This window comes from Garra rufa, chromosome 2 (genome assembly GCF_049309525.1).
Source record: "Garra rufa chromosome 2, GarRuf1.0, whole genome shotgun sequence".
NCBI lineage: Eukaryota > Metazoa > Chordata > Actinopteri > Cypriniformes > Cyprinidae > Garra > Garra rufa.
This window is the reverse complement of record NC_133362.1, coordinates 62,888,039-62,908,963: the sequence shown is the minus strand read 5'-3', so window position 1 is coordinate 62,908,963 and position 20,925 is coordinate 62,888,039. Positions and strand designations below refer to the sequence as shown.

The 20,925-nt window shown below is 38.5% G+C and overlaps 15 non-coding genes across 15 annotated transcripts; all 15 read left to right on the top strand.

Annotated features, from left to right (window-relative positions):
* Nucleotides 1–81: 81 nt before the first annotated feature.
* On the top strand, nt 82–200 carry LOC141327486 (5S ribosomal RNA). The gene has a single exon (XR_012354777.1). It is a non-coding gene; the product is annotated as a 5S ribosomal RNA (ribosomal RNA).
* An 84-nt stretch (nt 201–284) lies between these two features.
* LOC141326677 (5S ribosomal RNA) lies at nt 285–403 on the top strand. The gene has a single exon (XR_012354032.1). It is a non-coding gene; the product is annotated as a 5S ribosomal RNA (ribosomal RNA).
* An 801-nt stretch (nt 404–1,204) lies between these two features.
* On the top strand, nt 1,205–1,323 carry LOC141326765 (5S ribosomal RNA). The gene has a single exon (XR_012354115.1). It is a non-coding gene; the product is annotated as a 5S ribosomal RNA (ribosomal RNA).
* An 84-nt stretch (nt 1,324–1,407) lies between these two features.
* Nucleotides 1,408–1,526, top strand: LOC141327483 (5S ribosomal RNA). The gene has a single exon (XR_012354775.1). It is a non-coding gene; the product is annotated as a 5S ribosomal RNA (ribosomal RNA).
* An 84-nt stretch (nt 1,527–1,610) lies between these two features.
* On the top strand, nt 1,611–1,729 carry LOC141326690 (5S ribosomal RNA). Its single transcript, XR_012354044.1, has one exon. It is a non-coding gene; the product is annotated as a 5S ribosomal RNA (ribosomal RNA).
* Nucleotides 1,730–2,532: 803 nt separating this feature from the next.
* Nucleotides 2,533–2,651, top strand: LOC141326689 (5S ribosomal RNA). The gene has a single exon (XR_012354043.1). It is a non-coding gene; the product is annotated as a 5S ribosomal RNA (ribosomal RNA).
* A 751-nt stretch (nt 2,652–3,402) lies between these two features.
* Nucleotides 3,403–3,521, top strand: LOC141326605 (5S ribosomal RNA). The gene has a single exon (XR_012353961.1). It is a non-coding gene; the product is annotated as a 5S ribosomal RNA (ribosomal RNA).
* An 84-nt stretch (nt 3,522–3,605) lies between these two features.
* LOC141326665 (5S ribosomal RNA) lies at nt 3,606–3,724 on the top strand. The gene has a single exon (XR_012354021.1). It is a non-coding gene; the product is annotated as a 5S ribosomal RNA (ribosomal RNA).
* An 801-nt stretch (nt 3,725–4,525) lies between these two features.
* On the top strand, nt 4,526–4,644 carry LOC141327482 (5S ribosomal RNA). The gene has a single exon (XR_012354774.1). It is a non-coding gene; the product is annotated as a 5S ribosomal RNA (ribosomal RNA).
* Nucleotides 4,645–4,728: 84 nt separating this feature from the next.
* LOC141326676 (5S ribosomal RNA) lies at nt 4,729–4,847 on the top strand. The gene has a single exon (XR_012354031.1). It is a non-coding gene; the product is annotated as a 5S ribosomal RNA (ribosomal RNA).
* An 801-nt stretch (nt 4,848–5,648) lies between these two features.
* On the top strand, nt 5,649–5,767 carry LOC141326841 (5S ribosomal RNA). The gene has a single exon (XR_012354187.1). It is a non-coding gene; the product is annotated as a 5S ribosomal RNA (ribosomal RNA).
* An 84-nt stretch (nt 5,768–5,851) lies between these two features.
* Nucleotides 5,852–5,970, top strand: LOC141327481 (5S ribosomal RNA). Its single transcript, XR_012354773.1, has one exon. It is a non-coding gene; the product is annotated as a 5S ribosomal RNA (ribosomal RNA).
* Nucleotides 5,971–6,771: 801 nt separating this feature from the next.
* LOC141326675 (5S ribosomal RNA) lies at nt 6,772–6,890 on the top strand. Its single transcript, XR_012354030.1, has one exon. It is a non-coding gene; the product is annotated as a 5S ribosomal RNA (ribosomal RNA).
* Nucleotides 6,891–19,368: 12,478 nt separating this feature from the next.
* LOC141327480 (5S ribosomal RNA) lies at nt 19,369–19,487 on the top strand. Its single transcript, XR_012354772.1, has one exon. It is a non-coding gene; the product is annotated as a 5S ribosomal RNA (ribosomal RNA).
* An 84-nt stretch (nt 19,488–19,571) lies between these two features.
* Nucleotides 19,572–19,690, top strand: LOC141327479 (5S ribosomal RNA). Its single transcript, XR_012354771.1, has one exon. It is a non-coding gene; the product is annotated as a 5S ribosomal RNA (ribosomal RNA).
* Nucleotides 19,691–20,925: the final 1,235 nt, after the last annotated feature.

Here is a 20,925-nt window from a genome sequence, read left to right as displayed (position 1 = left end):
GCCTTTTCTTCACTATTTATATAATATGCTGGCTTTTACGGAGGCTGATCTTTAAATAGCCCACTTTTTGGAGCAGCCCTCGCTTATGGCCATACCGCGCTGAGAGCGCCCGATCTCGTCTGATCTCGGAAGCTAAGCAGCGTCGGGCCTGGTTAGTACTTGGATGGGAGACCGCCTGGGAATACCAGGTGCTGTAAGCTTTTGCCTTTTCTTCACTATTTATATAATATGCTGGGTTTTACGGAGGTTGATCTTTAAATAGCCCACTTTTTGGAGCATCCCTCGCTTATGGCCATACCGCGCTGAGAGCGCCCGATCTTGTCTGATCTCGGAAGCTAAGCAGCGTCGGGCCTGGTTAGTACTTGGATGGGAGACCGCCTGGGAATACCAGGTGCTGTAAGCTTTTGCCTTTTCTTCACTATTTATATAATATGCTGGCTTTTAGAAAGACGTGTTTTACCGCTCTATTTATTACAATCATTTACATGTATTATAGAGTTTTAAGTGTTTTACATGTTTTTCAGGCCATTTTATTACTCTTAACATTTTAAGTGTATGTGTCTTTAATAAATGGATGGTTGGCCTGTCATGTGACTAGACACATGACAGGAAGCAGGAAGTACAACTGTATAAGAGAGCAGCATGACAAACAAAGGACAGTCACCAAACTGTTGGATTGAGGAGTTGCTAATTTTAGAGCTCACCTTTCCATTCACCACCTGCAAACTTTGGATTACACTTTCTGTGGATTGTATATACACTGGTGGACAGTCACATTGGACTTATCAACACACTGGGGTTCTTGGACTGTTTTTAGGGTATGGACAAATGAACTGTATTCTTTTAACAGAGTTTACCTGTTTTTAGGGTATGGACAAATGAACTGTATTCTTTTAACAGAGTTTACCTAGTTTTATCGTGTTGTTTTAAAGTCTTTTATGTGAACCTTTTAAATACACCAAATCTATTTAAACCAATTTTCTTTTATGTCTCATTCTTTTAACCACTAGTCATCTCTCACAGTTAAATCTGACCCCATTTTAGTCTTGTAACTCGGCTGATAAGGCCGATTGTTACACTTTTATGGGAGACCGCCTGGGAATACCAGGTGCTGTAAGCTTTTGCCTTTTCTTCACTATTTATATAATATGCTGGCTTTTACGGAGGCTGATCGTTAAATAGCCCACTTTTTGGAACAGCCCTCGCTTATGGCCATACCGCGTTGAGAGCGCCCGATCTCGTCTGATCTCGGAAGCTAAGCAGCGTCGGGCCTGGTTAGTACTTGGATGGGAGACCGCCTGGGAATACCAGGTGCTGTAACCTTTTGCCTTTTCTTCACTATTTATATAATATGCTGGCTTTTACGGAGGCTGATCTTTAAATAGCCCACTTTTTGGAGCAGCCCTCGCTTATGGCCATACCGCGCTGAGAGCGCCCGATCTCGTCTGATCTCGGAAGCTAAGCAGCGTCGGGCCTGGTTAGTACTTGGATGGGAGACCGCCTGGGAATACCAGGTGCTGTAAGCTTTTGCCTTTTCTTCACTATGTATACAATATGCTGGCTTTTACGGAGGCTGATCTTTAAATAGCCCACTTTTTGGAGCAGCCCTCGCTTATGGCCATACCGCGCTGAGAGCGCCTGATCTCGTCTGATCTCGGAAGCTAAGCAGTGTCGGGCCTGGTTAGTACTTGGATGGGAGACCGCCTGGGAATACCAGGTGCTGTAAGCTTTTGCCTTTTCTTCACTATTTATATAATATGCTGGCTTTTAGAAAGACGTGTTTTACCGCTCTATTTATTACAATCATTTACATGTATTATAGAGTTTTAAGTGTTTTACATGTTTTTTTTAGGCCATTTTATTACTCTTAACATTTTAAGTGTATGTGTCTTTAATAAATGGATGGTTGGCCTGTCATGTGACTAGACACATGACAGGAAGCAGGAAGTACAACTGTATAAGAGAGCAGCATGACAAACAAAGGACAGTCACCAAACTGTTGGATTGAGGAGTTGCTAATTTTAGAGCTCACCTTTCCATTCACCACCTGCAAACTTTGGATTACACTTTCTGTGGATTGTATATACACTGGTGGACACTCACATTGGACTTATCAACACACTGGGGTTCTTGGACTGTTTTTAGGGTATGGACAAATGAACTGTATTCTTTTAACAGAGTTTACCTGTTTTTAGGGTATGGACAAATGAACTGTATTCTTTTAACAGAGTTTACCTAGTTTTATCGTGTTGTTTTAAAGTCTTTTATGTGAACCTTGTAAATACACCAAATCTATTTAAACCAATTTTCTTTTATGTCTCATTCTTTTAACCACTAGTCATCTCTCACAGTTAAATCTGACCCCATTTTAGTCTTGTAACTCGGCTGATAAGGCCGATTGTTACACTTTTATGGGAGACCACCTGGGAATACCAGGTGCTGTAAGCTTTTGCCTTTTCTTCACTATTTATATAATATGCTGGCTTTTACGGAGGCTGATCTTTAAATAGCCCACTTTTTGGAGCAGTCCTCGCTTATGGCCATACCGCGCTGAGAGCGCCAGATCTCGTCTGATCTCGGAAGCTAAGCAGCGTCGGGCCTGGTTAGTACTTGGATGGGAGACCGCCTGGGAATACCAGGTGCTGTAAGCTTTTGCCTTTTCTTCACTATTTATATAATATGCTGGCTTTTAGAAAGACGTGTTTTACCGCTCTATTTATTACAATCATTTACATGTATTATAGAGTTTTAAGTGTTTTACATGTTTTTTAGGCCATTTTATTACTCTTAACATTTTAAGTGTATGTGTCTTTAATAAATGGATGGTTGGCCTGTCATGTGACTAGACACATGACAGGAAGCAGGAAGTACAACTGTATAAGAGAGCAGCATGACAAACAAAGGACAGTCACCAAACTGTTGGATTGAGGAGTTGCTAATTTTAGAGCTCACCTTTCCATTCACCACCTGCAAACTTTGGATTACACTTTCTGTGGATTGTATATACACTGGTGGACACTCACATTGGACTTATCAACACACTTGGGTTCTTGGACTGTTTTTAGGGTATGGACAAATGAACTGTATTCTTTTAACAGAGTTTACCTAGTTTTATCGTGTTGTTTTAAAGTCTTTTATGTGAACCTTGTAAATACACCAAATCTATTTAAACCAATTTTCTTTTATGTCTCATTCTTTTAACCACCAGTCATCTCTCACAGTTAAATCTGACCCCATTTTAGTCTTGTAACTCGGCTGATAAGGCCGATTGTTACACTTTTATGGGAGACCGCCTGGGAATACCAGGTGCTGTAAGCTTTTGCCTTTTCTTCACTATTTATATAATATGCTGGCTTTTACGGAGGCTGATCTTTAAATAGCCCACTTTTTGGAGCAGCCCTCGCTTATGGCCATACCGCGCTGAGAGCGCCCGATCTCGTCTGATCTCGGAAGCTAAGCACCGTCGGGCCTGGTTAGTACTTGGATGGGAGACCTCCTGGGAATACCAGGTGCTGTAAGCTTTTGCCTTTTCTTCACTATTTATATAATATGCTGGCTTTTACGGAGGCTGATCTTTAAATAGCCCACTTTTTGGAGCAGCCCTCGCTTATGGCCATACCGCGCTGAGAGCGCCCGATCTCGTCTGATCTCGGAAGCTAAGCAGCGTCGGGCCTGGTTAGTACTTGGATGGGAGACCGCCTGGGAATACCAGGTGCTGCAAGCTTTTGCCTTTTCTTCACTATTTATATAATATGCTGGCTTTTAGAAAGACGTGTTTTACCGCTCTATTTATTACAATCATTTACATGTATTATAGAGTTTTAAGTGTTTTACATGTTTTTTAGGCCATTTTATTACTCTTAACATTTTAAGTGTATGTGTCTTTAATAAATGGATGGTTGGCCTGTCATGTGACTAGACACATGACAGGAAGCAGGAAGTACAACTGTATAAGAGAGCAGCATGACAAACAAAGGACAGTCACCAAACTGTTGGATTGAGGAGTTGCTAATTTTAGAGCTCACCTTTCCATTCACCACCTGCAAACTTTGGATTACACTTTCTGTGGATTGTATATACACTGGTGGACACTCACATTGGACTTATCAACACACTGGGGTTCTTGGACTGTTTTTAGGGTATGGACAAATGAACTGTATTCTTTTAACAGAGTTTACCTGTTTTTAGGGTATGGACAAATGAACTGTATTCTTTTAACAGAGTTTACCTAGTTTTATCGTGTTGTTTTAAAGTCTTTTATGTGAACCTTGTAAATACACCAAATCTATTTAAACCAATTTTCTTTTATGTCTCATTCTTTTAACCACTAGTCATCTCTCACAGTTAAATCTGACCCCATTTTAGTCTTGTAACTCGGCTGATAAGGCCGATTGTTACACTTTTACGGGAGACCGCCTGGGAATACCAGGTGCTGTAAGCTTTTGCCTTTTCTTCACTATTTATATAATATGCTGGCTTTTACGGAGGCTGATCTTTAAATAGCCCACTTTTTGGAGCAGCCCTCGCTTATGGCCATACCGCGCTGAGAGCGCCCGATCTCGTCTGATCTCGGAAGCTAAGCAGCGTCGGGCCTGGTTAGTACTTGGATGGGAGACCGCCTGGGAATACCAGGTGCTGTAAGCTTTTGCCTTTTCTTCACTATTTATATAATATGCTGGGTTTTACGGAGGTTGATCTTTAAATAGCCCACTTTTTGGAGCATCCCTCGCTTATGGCCATACCGCGCTGAGAGCGCCCGATCTTGTCTGATCTCGGAAGCTAAGCAGCGTCGGGCCTGGTTAGTACTTGGATGGGAGACCGCCTGGGAATACCAGGTGCTGTAAGCTTTTGCCTTTTCTTCACTATTTATATAATATGCTGGCTTTTAGAAAGACGTGTTTTACCGCTCTATTTATTACAATCATTTACATGTATTATAGAGTTTTAAGTGTTTTACATGTTTTTCAGGCCATTTTATTACTCTTAACATTTTAAGTGTATGTGTCTTTAATAAATGGATGGTTGGCCTGTCATGTGACTAGACACATGACAGGAAGCAGGAAGTACAACTGTATAAGAGAGCAGCATGACAAACAAAGGACAGTCACCAAACTGTTGGATTGAGGAGTTGCTAATTTTAGAGCTCACCTTTCCATTCACCACCTGCAAACTTTGGATTACACTTTCTGTGGATTGTATATACACTGGTGGACAGTCACATTGGACTTATCAACACACTGGGGTTCTTGGACTGTTTTTAGGGTATGGACAAATGAACTGTATTCTTTTAACAGAGTTTACCTGTTTTTAGGGTATGGACAAATGAACTGTATTCTTTTAACAGAGTTTACCTAGTTTTATCGTGTTGTTTTAAAGTCTTTTATGTGAACCTTTTAAATACACCAAATCTATTTAAACCAATTTTCTTTTATGTCTCATTCTTTTAACCACTAGTCATCTCTCACAGTTAAATCTGACCCCATTTTAGTCTTGTAACTCGGCTGATAAGGCCGATTGTTACACTTTTATGGGAGACCGCCTGGGAATACCAGGTGCTGTAAGCTTTTGCCTTTTCTTCACTATTTATATAATATGCTGGCTTTTACGGAGGCTGATCGTTAAATAGCCCACTTTTTGGAACAGCCCTCGCTTATGGCCATACCGCGTTGAGAGTGCCCGATCTCGTCTGATCTCGGAAGCTAAGCAGCGTCGGGCCTGGTTAGTACTTGGATGGGAGACCGCCTGGGAATACCAGGTGCTGTAACCTTTTGCCTTTTCTTCACTATTTATATAATATGCTGGCTTTTACGGAGGCTGATCTTTAAATAGCCCACTTTTTGGAGCAGCCCTCGCTTATGGCCATACCGCGCTGAGAGCGCCCGATCTCGTCTGATCTCGGAAGCTAAGCAGCGTCGGGCCTGGTTAGTACTTGGATGGGAGACCGCCTGGGAATACCAGGTGCTGTAAGCTTATGCCTTTTCTTCACTATTTATATAATATGCTGGCTTTTAGAAAGACGTGTTTTACCGCTCTATTTATTACAATCATTTACATGTATTATAGAGTTTTAAGTGTTTTACATGTTTTTTAGGCCATTTTATTACTCTTAACATTTTAAGTGTATGTGTCTTTAATAAATGGATGGTTGGCCTGTCATGTGACTAGACACATGACAGGAAGCAGGAAGTACAACTGTATAAGAGAGCAGCATGACAAACAAAGGACAGTCACCAAACTGTTGGATTGAGGAGTTGCTAATTTTAGAGCTCACCTTTCCATTCACCACCTGCAAACTTTGGATTACACTTTCTGTGGATTGTATATACACTGGTGGACACTCACATTGGACTTATCAACACACTGGGGTTCTTGGACTGTTTTTAGGGTATGGACAAATGAACTGTATTCTTTTAACAGAGTTTACCTGTTTTTAGGGTATGGACAAATGAACTGTATTCTTTTAACAGAGTTTACCTAGTTTTATCGTGTTGTTTTAAAGTCTTTTATGTGAACCTTGTAAATACACCAAATCTATTTAAACCAATTTTCTTTTATGTCTCATTCTTTTAACCACTAGTCATCTCTCACAGTTAAATCTGACCCCATTTTAGTCTTGTAACTCGGCTGATAAGGCCGATTGTTACACTTTTATGGGAGACCGCCTGGGAATACCAGGTGCTGTAAGCTTTTGCCTTTTCTTCACTATTTATATAATATGCTGGCTTTTACGGAGGCTGATCTTTAAATAGCCCACTTTTTGGAGCAGCCCTCGCTTATGGCCATACCGCGCTGAGAGCGCCCGATCTTGTCTGATCTCGGAAGCTAAGCAGCGTCGGGCCTGGTTAGTACTTGGATGGGAGACCGCCTGGGAATACCAGGTGCTGTAAGCTTTTGCCTTTTCTTCACTATTTATATAATATGCTGGCTTTTACGGAGGCTGATCTTTAAATAGCCCACTTTTTGGAGCAGCCCTCGCTTATGGCCATACCGCCACCTGAGAGCGCTAGAGAGCAACAGGAAGTGGTTGGCAGCAGTTGGGAGAGGAAGGCTCTCCTCCATTTTGTGTTTGATTTTTTTTTTGTTTGTTTTGTGAGTGGTTTTACTTTAAGTTAGTTTTTTTGTGTTTTTTTCAGTTATAAAACCACCTAACAGCAGCATTTTTGCTGGCTGGAGGGTGGTTAAACCTTTTTTTTCTTAACTTATTTTTCTTTAAAAAAAACGGACGGATTAATGGATTATGAAACAGAACTGGCTGGAGAGAGACGGATGGCAAACGACACTGGACTGGCAGGAGGAACACGCACGGCAATGGACACTGGACTGGCTGGAGGAACATGCACGGCAAACGAGACTGGACTGGCAGGAGGAACACGCACGGCAAACGACATTGGACTGGATAAACGACCACGAGCTACAAATGGAAAAAAACAGGAAGTAAGAGAAAAGTTTGTTGAGCGACAATATTTAAAGGAAGCTGCAGTGATTGTGAATGTGGAGAATGTGATTGGGGTGAGAGCGGAGGACATTATTAAAGCTGTAATGGAACAATGTGGACATGGCAAAATTTTAGCACTAAGACCAAGACAAGGGAAAGAATACGAACTGACAATGGAAAAAGAAGAAACGTGTGAAAAACTAATTGATGGACTAAGAATAAAAGGAGTGGACTGTGAAGTAAAAAATCTACAAAACAGGGATTATGTTGTTTCCTTCATGCACCTGCCTGTCTACCTGGATGACAAAGAAATTTTAGGAAAATTGGAGGGATGGGGAGTTGATCCCATTACCAAAATTAAAAGAAGACGCTACCCGGGCACCGACATTGAAGATGGAACAAGGTTCCTTAAGGTGAGGTTCCCCAAGCAAGTGGCATCGTTGCCATATAGCACACGGCTAGAAACAGCCGAAGGGCCGCAGTACTTCCGGGTGATGCACAGCCATCAGGTGAAGACCTGTAGGCTGTGCATGAGCCCGGATCACCTGCTAATAGAATGCCCAAATTTTGTGTGCTACAAATGTGAGGAGAGGGGACATTTTGCACGAGATTGCAATGCTGTCAGGTGCCCGGGGTGTCAGGAAGTTTTAAATAAATGTGAATGTTGGATGGAGGGAGAGGAAGGAGGAAGGGAAGAACAGGTGGGCAGACAGGTGCATGAAGGAAACAACGAGGAGGAAGGACTACAACAAAAAGAAACGGAAGGAGGACCGAGCTGCAGAGAGGAAGGAGAAAGAAGAGAAGACAACATTAATAATAACGAACAAACAGTGGAGCAGGACACTCAATGGACAGAGATGGAGATGTCGGACAGTTTTAATACTTTTCTGGGTGATGTGGAGAGAGATGGACAAGGAAGGTTGGATCAAGTTAAAGAAACGGACAATGAAGAGGGAATAAAGATGGACAAAATGGACAAAGACAGAGGAGGGAAAGGACAAATAAGAAGGAGAGCACTGAAGGTAAAACCAAATTTGGAAAGTGCAAGAAAAAAGATTATGACAGAGACTAACAGATTTGATGTGCTAAGGGTCCTGGAGGGAGAAAATGATGAATAATGATTTTTATGTATTTTTTTTATTTACTTTTAATGGTTTTAAGTTGTGTTGCTTTTAATGCAAGGGGTCTGATGGACATGAGGAAGTTTGAAAAAGTAAAAGAAAAATGTAAAAGGGAAGACATTGTTGCATTACAAGAAACAAACTGGAGAGAAAATGTGATGAATGATTATAAAAAGAGATGGGATGGAGGTATTTTATATAATAATGGAGATGGGCGGGCTGGGAGAGGTGTGGCTTTTTTAATGAAGGACGATGTTTTTAAAGTGAGTAAAAGTGTGTATAAGGACAAGATGGGGAAATGTTTGGTAGTTGAGACAAAATATGAAGGAAGAGATTTGATTTTAGTAAATGTACATGCACCAGTGGAAGATAAGGAAAAGAAAGAGTTTTTTAATGTTTTAAGAAACATTGTAAAGAAGTATAAAGAAATAATTATGATGGGGGATTTTAACACAGTTTTTAGTAAACAGGATATGGCTGAAGGAATGGTTTTTAAAACAGATACAGGAAGAAAAGAATTAAAAGCATTAATGGATGAAAATAATATGATAGATGTGTGGAGAGAAAGAAATGAAAAGAAAAAAGAATTTTCGAGAAGACAAATAGTAGGGCAGTTTGTATGCCAAACTAGAATTGACTATGTTTTATGTACAAGAAATGTGGAGAATTTTATAGAAAATATTAAGTACAAAGAAACAAGTTTTAGCGATCATAAGATTTTATCTTTTAAGTTGGACTGGAGTCAAATGCAAAGAGGTCCGGGAGTATGGATTTTAAATACACAGATTTTAAAGAATGAAGATTATGTTTTAAAAGTGAAAGAAATTATAGAAAAAGAAAAGGAAAATGGAATGTATGAAGAGGATAAGAGAATATGGTGGGAGAGTGTAAAGTTTTTAATCAAAAAATTCTCAATCAGGTATTGTAGTGTTATTCAGAAATGCAAAAGATCCAAAGAAAGAGGAATAAAGGAAAGTTTGGAAATGGAACTGAATAAAGAATTTCAAGACATACAAAAGATAAAGGAAATGGAGGGGAAACTGAAAGAAATAGAAGAAAAGGAATATGAGGGGGCGAGGTTAAGAAGCAAAGCAAAATATGTGGTGGAGGGAGAAAAATGTACAAAGTTCTTTTTTGATCTGGAAAAAAGAGAGGGAAAGCTGAAACGATAAAAGAAATAAGAGGGGAAAATGGGGAAATTGTAGAAGGGAATGAAAAGATTTTAAAAGAAATAAAGAATTTTTATGAGGATCTGTTTAGTGCAAGGGGGGTGGAAGAGGAGGAAAAAAAGGAACTGTTGAATCAGATAAAAGCAAAAGTAAGTGAGGAACATAAAAAAGAATGTGACCAAGAAATCAGGGAAGACGAGATTGAAAGAGCAATAAATCAACTGAATAAAAAGAAAAGTCCAGGAATAGATGGTTTGGGAACTGAATTTTATGTTTGTTTTAAAGAAGTTTTAACAAAGATTTTAAATGAGGTTTTTAAAGAAATTTTTGAAAAGGAAGAGATTAATGAAAGAACAAGGATGGGGTTAATGAAATTGATATATAAAAGGAAAGGAGAAAAAGTAGATCTAAAAAACTACAGACCAATCACGATGTTGAATACAGATCTTAAGATTTTAGCGAAGGTTTTAGCAAACAGATTAAAGGAAGTAATGCCAAGTATAATTAAAACAAACCAAGCATATGGAGTCAAAGGAAGAGATATAGCCGACATAACAATGAGTATAAGGGACACGATATGGTACATGAAAGAAAAAAATGAAGAAGGATATATAATTAGTTTGGATTTTGAAAAAGCTTTTGATAGGGTTGAGCACGGGTATTTATTTGAGGTTTTAAGGAGTTTTGGGTTCGGGGAAAATTTTATTAAATGGATTGAGATTTTATATAAGGGTGCACTAACAAAGATAAAATGTAATGGGTTTTTAACAGAGTGTTTTAAAATAACAAGGTCAATAAGACAGGGTTGTCCACTCTCAGCATTATTGTACTCACTTGTTTCTGAACCCTTGGGACTGGCTATAAAACAGAATGAAAGAATAATAGGGATAGAAATTGAGGGAAATAAGGCTGAGGGGAAAGTTTTTCAATATGCTGATGACACAACAATAATTGTAAAGGGAAAAGAGAGTGTTAAAGAAGTTATGAAGTTGGTAAAAGAATATTGTAGTGGGTCTGGAAGTAAAGTAAATGAGGAGAAAACGGTATATATGAGATTTGGTAAAGCTATGGTTTTAATGGATTGTTTTAATTTTAAGGAAGTGGAAGAAATGAGGATTTTAGGAGTTGTAATGGGAAAGAATGAGAGGAAAGTAAGAGATGAAATGTGGGAGCAACTAGTAACAGATATAGAGAGAAGATTAAATTTTTGGAAATTGAGAACTTTAAACTTGAAGGGGAAGGTTTTAATATTGAATGTTTTAATGGTTTCTAAACTTTGGTATGTTTTATATGTTTCTGAAATACCTTTATGGACAGAACGGAGGTTGAAGAAATGTTTTCTTGACTTTTTATGGGAGGGGAAACCAGCAAGGATTGCACATAATACGATTTTAGGGGCGATAGAGAAGGGGGGCTTAGGTTTAATGGATGTGGAACAGCGAAAAAATGCGTTGAGAGTAAAAATTGTTAAGAAATACCTGCAACAAGATAACAAAACTGAGTGGAAAAAAACAATGAAATACTTTTTAAACAAATGTGGGGATTTTAACATGGGGGACGGAATATTATGGATGAAAACAAAAATTTGGATGACGGAAGGATTACCCGAATTTTATAGAGAAATTTTTAGTGCCTGGGGGAATTTTTTAACGAAAATCGAGTACAATCCGCATGGAAGAGAAAACATTTTAAATCAACCTCTGTTCTTAAATAACAACATTTTAAAACAAGAGAAAGCAATATTTTTTAAAAAATGGATGGATGTGGGGATAACAAGAGTGAGAGATGTTTTGTATGAATTTAAAGAGGGTTTTTTACCGATACAATATATTGTGGATGCGATGGAGGAAGCAAAAGAAGAATACAGTAAACAAGAAATAACAAATAAATATGAAATTATTAAAAATGCAATACCCAAAGAGTGGATTAAAAGAATAGAGAGTATGGAAGGAGAGCAAACAGAGGGAAATATTTTTGTGAAACTGGGGGGAAAAATGTATGATTTTAAAGAATGTACTGTAAAAATGTTTTATTGTGTTTTTAGAGATGGTGTTTTTAAAGAGCCGATTGTAAATAAGTACTGGGTGGAAAAATTCAAGGATCTAAAAGAAGAATGTATATGGAGAAACATGAGGGGGAGGTGTGTTGAAACAAAGTTAGGATGTTTGGAATATTTTATAAGGCATAAAGCGGTTTTTACTGAGTCTGTTTTAAACAAGGTGGGAATGGAACAAAATCCAATGTGTAAAGTGTGTCATGAAAAAGAAGAGGGGATTTTACATTTGTTTTTATATTGTAAAGAATTGGAGGATTTTCTAAGGAAATGTAAATGTTTAATTAAAGATGTGAGCGAAGGTTGGGATGAAAGTGTAATGGAATGGAAAAGAGTAGTGATGTTTGGTTGGGAAAAGAAGGGTCAACACAAAAAGTTTATAAATCTGTGTATAATGTTAATGAAAAGCGCAATTTGGGAAAGAAGAATTGTGGCCAAAAAAGAAAAAATGGTGTTAGAGGTTTGGACTGTTTTTAAAAGGAAAATAGAAGTATATGTAGAACAATTATATGTGTATTTTAAAAGTGAAAATATGCTGAAAGCTTTTTATGATGTTTTTACACCAACAGTTTGTAATGTTTTAGAGAATTTCATGTGCAAATTGCCAGGAAGAGAAAGAGCTTTCTAAATCTTAAGTATAAAAGGCATGATTTTAAACAAAAAATACGAGATGAGTAGATTATATTTTATCTTATTTTTAATTTTTTTTTTCTTTTCTTTCGTCTTTGTGTGGACAACTATATTGTATTGTTGATGTTTCTATTGGTTGAAAATTCATCTTATGTTTAATGTGTTCCTTTTGCTTTGTTGATGATAATGTGATGTATTTTTTCATGTTTATTTATTTTATGTCGTGAGACTTCTAATGTGAAGCACACATTGGAAAATTTGTATTATGAAATTTCTTTAATAAAAAAAAAAAAAAAGAAAAAAAAAAAAAGAGCACCCGATCTCGTCTGATCTCGGAAGCTAAGCAGCGTCGGGCCTGGTTAGTACTTGGATGGGAGACCGCCTGGGAATACCAGGTGCTGTAAGCTTTTGCCTTTTCTTCACTATTTATATAATATGCTGGCTTTTACGGAGGCTGATCTTTAAATAGCCCACTTTTTGGAGCAGCCCTCGCTTATGGCCATACCACCCTGAGGGCGCTAGAGAGCCAGCAGGTAGTGCTAGGTTTGCAGTGCAGAGATACTCTCTGAATCCATTTGTTTGACAATCTCTTTTCTGAAATACTTAATTTTCTTTTTGATTTTGGACTTTGGGAATTCGTTGTTGGAAAGTCAGAGTTAACCCTGATCACTTCCCCCAACAGCTTAAGCTGTGTGGGGGACTTTTTGGACTCTTCCTGGTTGAAGCATGCTGCAGATGCACATCATGGCTGCAGACAAAGAAACAGTGCAAACAACAATGATAAAAGGTAGCAATGGGAAGAATGAAGAGGACGATCAAAGAAGTGGAAAAGACAACCAAGTAGTGATTCAAAAGCAGCAGAAAACAAACAAAGTCACAGGAGATCTGCAGAGAGAAAGAGAAGAAAACAACCAAGGAGTGCAAGGAGGAACAAAAGGAAAATATAGCAAAGACCTGACATTGGAGGTGGAAGTGGAGGGAACAGAAAAGATTTCCATGATGGATTTGCTGAGGGGAGTAAAGAAGGAGTGTGGAGAGGTGATTGGCTGCAGAGTGAGAGGTGAAAGGATGTATGAACTCACAATGAAGGATGAAGAGGCAAAGCATAAACTAATGGATGGCGTGAGAGTACAAGGAGTGATGGTGCATGCAAGGGAAGTTATGAATAATGACATGGTGGTGTCTTTTATAAACTTGCCAGTATACTTAGAGGATGAGAAGATACTCTTCAAACTACAAGAGTGGGGAGTACGACCACTCTCACCAATAAAACGTCGGTTATGGCCTGGAACGGATATAGCTGATGGAACCCGGTTCTTAAAGGTTCGTTTTACGGAACAGGTATGTTCACTTCCATACTCCACAAAGTTTGAGACTCTGAGAGGCACCGAATATTTTCGCGTCATCCATGATAGACAAGTACGTGTTTGCAGACTTTGTATCAAGCCAGGGCACATATTCAGAGAGTGCCCTGAATTAAAGTGCTTCAAATGTGGTGGAGGAGGACATTATGCAAGAGATTGTGAAGAATGGATGCGATTAGAGAGAGAGCGAGTAGTTGGACAAGAAGATGATGAAAGGAGGTACAGTGATCTGACAGAGGAACAAGAGGTGGAAGTGGCTGGTGTTGTGAGCGGGGGAGGTAAAGATGGAGCTGAGGCTGGTGAAAAAAGAAGCAAAATGGAGCGGCGAGACAGAATTGGGAGCAAGGGTGAAAAGGATGGCGAGGAGGAGGAGATGGAACAGTCGGAACAGAGCGAGGAAGACAAAGGTGAAAGTAAAGTGAAAGGAAAAGGTAAAGAGGATGAAAAGAAAGAGATGGAACAGGAACTGAAAGAAAGTAAAGGTGAAGAAAATAGGAATGGGGGACAAAAAGATGGACTGAAAGCAAAGATTAAAAAGCAAAGAGGAAGTCTGAGACGGACGGAGAACAGAGTGAACAGATCAAGGAACCACGGGCAGGTATTTGATGCCTTATTTAATTATATGTGGTTTTGTTTTTCAATTTTATTTAGTTTTCTTTAGCTACTCTCATGGCCACTGTAACTTCAATAAATATAAATGGGTTAAGGAATAAAAGCAAGATGAAAGAGTTATTATTTACATATAGGAGTGATATAATTTGTATACAGGAGACAAATTGGGAAGAGGATAAAGTGAGAGAGATGAGAGAGGAGTGGAGAGGGGATATTTATTATAATAATGGAGCAAAAAATGCAAGAGGTGTGGCAGTACTTTTTAAAAAAGATAGTGTCAAAGGTATAAGGGAGGTATATAAAGATCAGAGGGGAAGGATCTTGGTAGTTGAATTTACATATAGAGATATAGATTTTAGATTAATAAATATATACGTTCCGAATATAGAAGTAGATAGGAGGGAAATATTGGAAGAATTAAAAGAATTAGTTGTGGGGAAATGTATTGTAGTGGGGGATTTTAATATAAAATGTAGCAGATTAGATGTGGGCAAGGGCGTAAAATTTAGATGGGAGAAATCTAGGGGAATGTTGATGGAGATAATGAGAGAGAAGGGGTTAATAGATGTGTGGAGGTATGAAAATCCAGAAAAAAGAGAATTTACTAGGAGGCAATTAAAAGAAGGTATATTAAAACAGAGTAGAATAGATTTAGTGTTAGTTAAGGAGGAAATCATTAGATACATAGATGGGACAAGGCATCAAGGAAATAGTTTAAGTGATCATGATGGTGTTAGGTTCAGAATTAAGATAGGGAGTGAGGAGGTAGGAGGAGGGATGTGGATATTGAATGCAGGATACATTGGAGAGGAAGAATATGAGATACAGATGAAGGATCTAATAAATAGAGAAAATGAGAAGATAGATGAGTATAAAAGAGAGGGAGGATTAGATGACAGAATAGGGGAAAGATGGGAGAAAATGAAAGACCAGATTAAGTTCATCAGTATAAAATATAGTAAGAAAAGATGGGAAAAGATGAAGAAGGAAGAAGAGTTGCTGAAAGAAAGATTGAGGGAAGAATTAAACAAGGCTGAAGATGAAGAAGGATATAGTATGGAAAAATATATAGAGGCTAAGATAGCACTGGAGAAATTTGAGAGGGAGAAATGTAGAGGAGCAATTCTAAGAAGTAGGGCAAAATATGCATTAGAAGGTGAGAAATGTACAGGGTATTTCTTAGGGCTAGAGAAAAGGAGACAAAGTAAAACATATATAAACGAAATAAATACAAAGGAAGGCAAAACAACAAAAGACTACGTAGAGATTTTGGAGAGAGTGCAAGAATTCTATGAAGATTTATACAAGAGGGGAGGAGCAGATGAGAAAATCATAGAGGAAGTATTAGAAAGTGTAGGGAATATTCTAAGTGAGGAAGATAGGGAATGGTGTGATAAGGATATAGAGGAAGAGGAGGTGAAAGAGGCAATAGGGGGGTTGAAAAATGGAAAAAGTCCGGGGAGTGATGGGATCGGTATTGAATGGTATAAAACATATAAGGAAGGGGTAGCACCAATTCTAGTTGAAGTTTTTAAGGGGATAGAAAGAACAGGAGTAGTGCAAGATAGAATGGTGGAGGGAGTGATAGCTTTAGTGTATAAGAAGGGAAATAGATTAGATATGGAGAACTATAGACCAATCAGTCTATTAAATGTGGATTATAAAATACTGACTAAAGTTTTAGCGAATAGAGTGAAAAGAGTGATAGGAAGTATAGTTCAACCAACACAGAGTTACAGTATACCAGGCAGGGATATAGCGGACACGATAGGGACCGTTAGGGATGTTATGGAGCATATGAAACGAGATGAGAAGGGAGGGATAGTATTAGGGATTGATTGGAATAAAGCTTTTGATAGAGTGGAACACAAATATTTATTTAGGGTATTAGAGAAGTTTGGATTTGGGGTGAAAGTGATAGGATGGATAAGAAGACTATATGAAAAAGCAAAAAGTTGCATAAAAATAAATGGAGTGCTAACAGACAAGTTCGATGTAGGAAGATCAGTAAGACAGGGATGTCCCCTGTCTGCATTATTGTATGCCATTTCAGTAGAGCCTCTAGCTACTTTAATTAAGAGAGATAAAAGAGTAGTGGGCATTGAGTTGCCATATGGAGGGATGTGTACTATAAACCAATATGCAGATGATACTACAATCACAGTGAGAGAAGGAAACAGTGTAAAAAGAGTTTTAGAGATAGTGAAGAGGTATGGGAAGGCATCAGGGGCAAAAATAAATATGGAGAAATCAGAACTAATGTATATAGGGGAGGTAGAGAGAGTAGAGGTAGGGTTAAGAGTGGAGGAAAGATATGTGAAAGTATTAGGGGTATATTTAGGGGTGCAAAGCAAAGAGGCAAGAGATGTGACTTGGACCGGGGTGATTAACAAAATAAGAACAGTATGTGCAGCATGGAAAGGGAGAAAATTGAAATTAAATGGGAAAGTAATAGTGGTAAATAGCCTGTTATTGTCAGTATGTGTGTACGTGATGAGTGTAATGGAAATGCCAGGGTGGGTGTTGAATGAATTGAATAAAATTGTAGGTGATTTTATATGGGGCGGCAAAGGGGTGAAAATTGCACAGAAAACATTGGTGGGTAAGAGATGGGAAGGGGGTTTAAACTTGATGGACTTAGAAACAAAAAGAGCCGCAATGAGAATAAAAACGGTAATAAAATATATGGGAGGGAGATGGGATTATGGATGGAAGGAGTTCTTAAGAAAGTATGTTGATGACGTGGGAGGAATAGGAGATAATGGTTGGTACATGGGCTTCAAGCAATCAATGACGGGAGGAATACCAGAAATATATCGGGAGGTTTTAGAGGCATGGAGGCATTTCCTACCCAAATTAGAGTATGAGTGTGAAGATATAAATGTGATTAAAATCTGCCACTATTTCTGAATGAAAAAATTAAGTATAAAAATAAAACATTGTATGAACATAAATTTATAGAAGGGGGCATAAAACAAGTAAAGGATATAATGTACGAAGTTATTCCAGGATTTCTTAGAGATAACTGCATTTATGATTCTGTGTGTGATTTAGATGGAATGGAGAATAGAGAGAAAGTGAATACAATATATGACAAAATTAAAACAAGTATACCCTTGCAATGGACTAAGGTGATTAAAAGTGAATGTGTCTCTAAAGAAGAGCAATGTATGCCAGAGATGTATGTGCATGATAATGGTGAAAAGTACAAAATTAAGAATATGAGTGTAAAGAATGTATACAGGAGATTAATCGGTGATGTTATAAAAGAACCAGCGGCAGAAAAAGTGTGGAAGAAAGTGTTTGAGGATCTGGATGTGAAAAAAATCTGGTCAAACCTAAATATAAAATACAACAGTATTGATTGTGAGAACAATGACTTTCTGATAAGACATAATAGAATTTACACGAATGTGGTGTTAAATAAAATAAACAATGATGTCAATGTGATGTGTGATGCGTGTGATAATGGCCATGAGAGTTTTTTACATTATTTTCTGAGATGTGAAGCTTTGGTTGGTTTCTTTGATTTTCTTAAAAGTATATTAATAGAAAACTGGGGTGTGCAAGTGAAGTCAGAGGAGGAATGGGGGAAAATATTTTTGTTTGGAATTGTTGGGAAAAGGAAAAAAAGGGATATCTGTCTAATTAATTTTCTTTTAAGTCATGCTAGACTAGCAGTGGTTCTAAGAAGGAACTATGCACATTTTGAGGGTAGGACGATGAAAGTTAAAGATATATTTAAGTTAATAACACAAAGAGATGTGGAGTTGATTTGTAAGTTTGGAGAGAAAAAGGCAAAAGAATTTTTTATAGACACAAATAAGTTCATATATTAAGATGTGGGTGGGAAAATCTGCTTTAATTGGTAGGAAGCAATCATTTGATTTGAGAAGGGTAGTAGACATATCTCTTGTATATTTCATTTATGTATCTGTATTTTCGTTTTTTTGTGCAAAATAATGGATGTCAATTGAAAGATGACTCATATGAATGTAACAAATTGTGTTGAGTGAGTGTGAATGTGATGGAAAACTGTAATTGAAAATTTGTGAATTGAAAATAAAAAAAAGATAAAAAAAAAGAGAGCGCCCGATCTCGTCTGATCTCGGAAGCTAAGCAGCGTCGGGCCTGGTTAGTACTTGGATGGGAGACCGCCTGGGCATACCAGGTGCTGTAAGCTTTTGCCTTTTCTTCACTATTTATATAATATGCTGGCTTTTAGAAAGACGTGTTTTACCGCTCTATTTATTACAATCATTTACATGTATTATAGAGTTTTAAGTGTTTTACATGTTTTTTAGGCCATTTTATTACTCTTAACATTTTAAGTGTATGTGTCTTTAATAAATGGATGGTTGGCCTGTCATGTGACTAGACACATGACAGGAAGCAGGAAGTACAACTGTATAAGAGAGCAGCATGACAAACAAAGGACAGTCACCAAACTGTTGGATTGAGGAGTTGCTAATTTTAGAGCTCACCTTTCCATTCACCACCTGCAAACTTTGGATTACACTTTCTGTGGATTGTATATACACTGGTGGACAGTCACATTGGACTTATCAACACACTGGGGTTCTTGGACTGTTTTTAGGGTATGGACAAATGAACTGTATTCTTTTAACAGAGTTTACCTGTTTTTAGGGTATGGACAAATGAACTGTATTCTTTTAACAGAGTTTACCTAGTTTTATCGTGTTGTTTTAAAGTCTTTTATGTGAACCTTGTAAATACACCAAATCTATTTAAACCAATTTTCTTTTATGTCTCATTCTTTTAACCACTAGTCATCTCTCACAGTTAAATCTGACCCCATTTTAGTCTTGTAACTCGGCTGATAAGGCCGATTGTTACACTTTTATGGGAGACCGCCTGGGAATACCAGGTGCTGTAAGCTTTTGCCTTTTCTTCACTATTTATATAATATGCTGGCTTTTACGGTGGCTGATCTTTAAATAGCCCACTTTTTGGAGCTGCCCTCGCTTATGGCCATACCGCGCTGAGAGCGCCCGATCTCGTCTGATCTCGGAAGCTAAGCAGCGTCGGGCCTGGTTAGTACTTGGATGGGAGACCGCCTGGGAATACCAGGTGCTGTAAGCTTTTGCCTTTTCTTCACTATTTATATAATATGCTGGCTTTTACGGAGGCTGATCTTTAAATAGCCCACTTTTTGGAGCAGCCCTCGCTTATGGCCATACCGCGCTGAGAGCGCCCGATCTCGTCTGATCTCGGAAGCTAAGCAGCGTCGGGCCTGGTTAGTACTTGGATGGGAGACCGCCTGGGAATACCAGGTGCTGTAAGCTTTTGCCTTTTCTTCACTATTTATATAATATGCTGGCTTTTAGAAAGACGTGTTTTACCGCTCTATTTATTACAATCATTTACATGTATTATAGAGTTTTAAGTGTTTTACATGTTTTTTAGGCCATTTTATTACTCTTAACATTTTAAGTGTATGTGTCTTTAATAAATGGATGGTTGGCCTGTCATGTGACTAGACACATGACAGGAAGCAGGAAGTACAACTGTATAAGAGAGCAGCATGACAAACAAAGGACAGTCGCCAAACTGTTGGATTGAGGAGTTGCTAATTTTAGAGCTCACCTTTCCATTCACCACCTGCAAACTTTGGATTACACTTTCTGTGGATTGTATATACACTGGTGGACACTCACATTGGACTTATCAACACACTGGGGTTCTTGGACTGTTTTTAGGGTATGGACAAATGAATTGTATTCTTTTAACAGAGTTTACCTAGTTTTATCGTGTTGTTTTAAAGTCTTTTATGTGAACCTTGTAAATACACCAAATCTATTTAAACCAATTTTCTTTTATGTCTCATTCTTTTAACCACTAGTCATCTCTCACAGTTAAATCTGACCCCATTTTAGTCTTGTAACTCGGCTGATAAAACAAGGCCCAGATTAAACAAGGACTTCTTAAATGATTTTTCAGAGTTTCTGTCAGAGTTCATGCCAAAGTTTGATAATATCCTAATTTGTGGTGATTTTAACATTCATGTTTGTTGTCCCTCTGATAAATCTGCTAATGATTTTAAAGCACTTCTCCACTCACTGGATCTGACCCAGTCCATATCCTGCCCAACTCATAGGTTAGGTCACACCCTTGATCTCATCATCTCGCGTGGTGTGACAGTGTCAACCTGTGAGGTTCTGGATTTTCCCGTATCTGATCACTCTCTCATACGGTTTGACATCCGTGCGGCTCCACTTGTACCCACACCCACCACCCCCCAACGTCGGCGTATCATCACCTCTTCTACAGTTAATGACTTTGTTGCTGCCTTTACTGCCTCTGATCTCTGCTCTGCTGCTGACTTGGTACCACCTTCGTGTCCTGACCTTTTCCTCTCCTCCTTTCACACTATTTGCTCTCAGATTATGGACTCTGTTGCTCCCTACAAGATAATGGGTTCCAAAAGCCCATCAGTCCCCTGGCTCAATGATACAACTCGGGCCCTTAGGCGACGGTGTAGGCAGGCTGAGTGCAAATGGAAGAAGGATAGGCTGCAGGT